This window comes from Rutilus rutilus, assembly GCF_951802725.1.
Source record: "Rutilus rutilus genome assembly, chromosome: 12".
Lineage (NCBI taxonomy): Eukaryota > Metazoa > Chordata > Actinopteri > Cypriniformes > Leuciscidae > Rutilus > Rutilus rutilus.
In genome coordinates, this window is record NC_140217.1 from 32,836,077 (window position 1) to 32,840,893 (window position 4,817).

The following is a 4,817-nucleotide window of genomic DNA, read 5'->3' on the forward strand; positions in this document are numbered from 1 at the left end:
ATGTAGAGGATTTGGTGAAAACAAAAGTGAATCGAGTTGAGAGAGTGTCTCACTTAGACCTTCACCTTTGTCTGAGAGTGTTATTGCACCGCTATGCATGTGTGTTGTTAATGGGGGATGCTGTTTATGGTCACAGAAAGAAAGAAAAAGCTTGGACTCTCTGAGCGGCACCCCGCCAGAGCCCCGCCTCCTCTGTCCATCAGCCCCGCAGCCAATGGCCCAGCAGGGAGAGCGGACACAATTAAAGAAAGCAGGAAGAGCAGCGATATGTCACTCCACGAGAGGAGAGCATAACCACGGCCACATTTCCATGATTAATGACCTCTTCTGAAGAGGAGAGTGTCTGTGAATACCTCTGCTTCTATTTCTGCTTCTCGCCCCATAAGCTTGTGCTTGATGTCATATAATTACAATCCATTGTTTGTCATTGTATTTTCTTGTACAAGTGTCTCCTTTGTTTAGCAGGTATTCATGTTGTCACTCTTGTCAGTGCTGGTCAACCACTTGGAGTGAAAAATTATATGAAAGGAAGGAGAGTAAAAAGCTAAATTAATACTTTAAACACTTAAACATTAAAAGACCCTTATGAAAGTTAATACCTGTTTATGGTTCGTAATCGCTGCGTATTGTTTTACTGAATGGAATTAACCATACAAAGTGAATTGTATCATAGTTCTGGTACATAGATTGTATCACACACATTTCTAAGGCCTTTGGGTCAGGCCTTTTTCTGTGAACACTTAATGGACTGAAACAACTTAGATTTACTTTATTATCCTTACATACATTTTTATTTTTATTTTTTATACAAATATCATGTTATGCATCAGGCTTTTGCTTTATGCCGATCATTATTGCGTTGCAATTTTGCTGAAAAAAAAATTGCAGAGCTCTATCTAAAGACATTATTCTGAGACACATTTTTTATAACAGACTACTTAAAATGCATATGCATTTTAAGTGATCTGTTAAACTGTTATAAAAATCTCATTGATTTACATTACAAGCGATCAGAATTTCATCTTACTTTTTGGTCATATAAATATCAGCAACTGCACCAACCTCATATTTTTGCTCAGTTTGCCCATCCGAATAAAACTGGGGTGTTTTTTCCTCCTCAGTTATGATCTCTTTATTCTCCTATATTATACAGTATGAGCCATAAAAGCTTGAAGTATCAAAAATGATTAAAAAAAACAAAACACATGCAAACCTTTATATTTTCCCAGAAATCTTTGCTCTATAGCAAAGTAGAAGTTGATGGTTTTCTTACAAATTCAGGAATGCAAATCTGAAGCTAGTTTTTAAATATACAACCTTAAAGTGAAGTAATATAGCATTTAAGGTAATGGATACAGTAATAGAATAATATGAGGATATTTCCTTTATTTGACTGTAGATGGCTTTCATCCCTCATCTCCTCTAGAATATAGATGAGGGCTTTGTCAACATGAGTTTATCATCTTTTTCATATGACACCGGTGGTTAAAAACATACTGAAAGGCAACAGGGGATGAGAGATGGATGCGGAGAGATTGAAAGAAAGCAAGGCAGATAAAGAGCGAGTAAACAACGCTTAAGTACTCTAAATAAAACATTTGTTTGTGATTGAGGTTTCCCGATATGAGCAGCATGACCTCTTTTATGGAGAAGTCTCCGAACACAGATCCCATCTCTCTCCTGCCTCCTCTCTCTCCCGATCTCTGCCAGCATACAACCTATCCATATTGCATGAGAACAAATTTTTTTGACAACTTGAGTGATAGATTTGTACAAGGCATGGATGTTTTCTCCAGAAGAGGCCTGTCAGAGTGACACAAATTGCCATTAATAAAAATTTTAACAATACATGCCAAATGAAGTTTTTCTGTTAACACGGCAGAGGGGGAGAGTAAATGGGTGTCTGTGGTGGGCTTTTGGGGAATGGGGGCTCGCCTTTTCTTTTTCCCTTTCTGTTGTTTTGTCGTGAGGAAAGCCGGTGCTAAGGCCAGAAATGTGTTTGAGTGAAACTGACAGCAGTTTACGAAATGCTTCGTTGGCAGAGCCACCAATTATTTATTTACTCTGAAAGACCTCTCATCCGAAAGATGTCTAATGGTTCTTTTACACTAGAGGTTTTGGTGTTGCTCACCCAAGTCCATTTGTTAGCAGAGTTTGATTTGTTTGGTTAGTCTGAAGGTGGTTTCGCGAACTCTGCTGCTTAGAAGCAATTTGCAGCCGAGTCTGCTTCATTTTTCTACCCAATGCTTGAGCATTTTTTTTTTTTTTTACAAAAATATTGCTTTTATAAACAAGATATACACATTGAATACATAAATTTTAGGCAATATATTACTAGTTAAGACTTGTTCACACCAAGAACAATAATAATGATAACTATAATGATAATCAAGCGTAGCGTCAGTTCTGGCAGGTCACGTTAGTCAAGCTCGCATCAGCTGATCCACATCTACCTATAGGAATACGACGCCTATCACCGTATACATAGCTCCTTCAGTATTATCAGCAGCTATCGCGTTTCTCAGGAGCTAATTACCCTCCTCCATCCCCAGCTCCTCCTCTCGCCCAGTCAGGATTTGGCATTCTGATTCCCCTTGAATCAGAATCAATTCTCGAAATATGTTGTACTTTAAAATTTTGAATTAAATATATTTTCAAACTTTCATGTCGGTTCTGTTCTGTTTACCCCAAGGGGGGTTATTGCTGCTCTCCCTGCTCTTATCCATGCTAGGCTGCAGAACCATACCGTCAATCCTAACTGTATGCCAATTGTCAATCGTATTTGATGGTAGTGGTCCTGACAGAAAGGATAAATACAAAGTTCTGTCATGAAACTCTAGATGGCGCAGGCTAATTGGTTCTTAGCTCAACCTGCTTTCAATCATATCTTTCTCTATAGGGCACAGCTGATTGGTTCCTGCTGTATCAGTAGCCAATGAGCTCGCTGCTCAACCTCAAACACTTGGTTAGCGTTTGCCTTAGCAGTGCAGCGCACTTCCAGAAGCCCTCCACCTTCCCCAGCTCCACCTGTATAGATCTGCTACTAATTCATGTACGCTATATTGTACAGTCTGACATGCTCATGTCAGCTTGCTGTGTATGTATTGGCAGTAGCAAGTCCACACCAGGTGACATTAATGTTCTGTCTTTTTATAAGTGCTGCAGTTATGTCGTTTGCCTCTTTATATGCCCAAGCTCTTAAAAGTCAAGTGGATTCTGATTCACTGTCAATGTTTTTATCATTCATCATTAAAACGTTACAGTTATAGTTATCGTCCTTGGTGTGAAAGGCAGTGGAGAATTGAACATTGAGTGCCTCAGAGCAACACAAATTAGTGGTGTTTCGTTCCTGAATGAATCAGTGTTTTTGAACGAATCAGCTGAGCAAATTATTCACTTGTCTTGATCCTGAATGAATCAGTGTTTTAAACGAATTGGTTGAATAAAGAATGAATGACCTTCATAAAGACAGTCAACACACATTGACAAACAAAGAAAGACGGAATTATATTTATCTCTCCATTAAGAGTTACTTCACATCAGGTTTCCAAATATTTAGCTCTGTATCAAATCTGCAATTTCAGGGTCGCTGGGGTTCTCACAGCTGCATTGTATAATTGTATTTTCCTAAGAAAAAAGAAAGTTTTAGTTTTGAACTGTGGCTGAGAACTCAACCCTTTTTGCCTTTTTCTTTCACTTCCTCTCTGCTGCGGTGATTAACTACGCACATGTTTGAAGGTGGGATTATACTCGTCTAATTGTGGTGTATGTTGTCATGGCGACTATCAGCCGATCATGGGGTAAACACCATTACTTGATGTCAACATCAGAATCACAATGGCAAAACAAGATTATGTTTTGGCAGTAAAATCAATACTCTTGCCACTCTGGACCTGTTTTATTTTAATAAACAACATATAATGTAACCTGTCCTGGACTCTTTGTTCTTCCTTGTGCTTTTGGCCGTAATGGGTTTGTGTAAAATATGAGACATTTGAGACTTTCGATGTTCATTGGCACTATTCGACTTTTTTTTTTCGTGTTTTTATGTGGATAAAAGAATGATTTCCTCTTCACAGATCTACAGCCAGCGCCTCTCTGAGTTGAACCATTTTTTTCTTCCTCTGCTGTGAGCAGTGAGGTTTTAATAAGAGAATGCATGAACATCATCAGTGTGTTGCAGATGTTGTGTAGACTGTGATCGGCTCTAATTCTAACCCTCGCGAGGACACCTGCTCTCCTGCACAGCAAACCTGCTCAATTAACCGAGGGACAAGAAGAAAACATCACAGGAAGTCAATAAACCCATATCACCCCCGCAGGGTCCTGGAATCACAATAACCCTCCACAAACACATTATTACACATTACAATTTGCCTTTAAGATATTGTGTAACACCAAGTGTCCAGCGACATCGTGCCTCTCTAAGACTTTATTAGTTTGCTTTCTCAAATGTACTGCTTTGTTAAAATCGAATTGCTGTTTAAACACACTCTTCAATGATGTCTCGGAGGTCAAAGCACACTAAGTGTTTGTCCTGGAGACACTGTAGGCCAAACAAGAGGGTTCAAACCCCTATTTTCTAGAAAGGATAAACTAGTGATTAAACATTTCTTTCTGCCACAATATAATAACTTCGAATTGTGTTTATATTAGATCTTTTTTCAGCAAATATAATCCCTTTGCAATAACATATTTGTAACATTATGTAATTTATTTGATTTTAAATGATTATTTTTCTTGAAACAAATGACTTAAATAATAGTAATTATACAATACAGAATTATTATTATTATTATAATAAGGTTGTTATACTA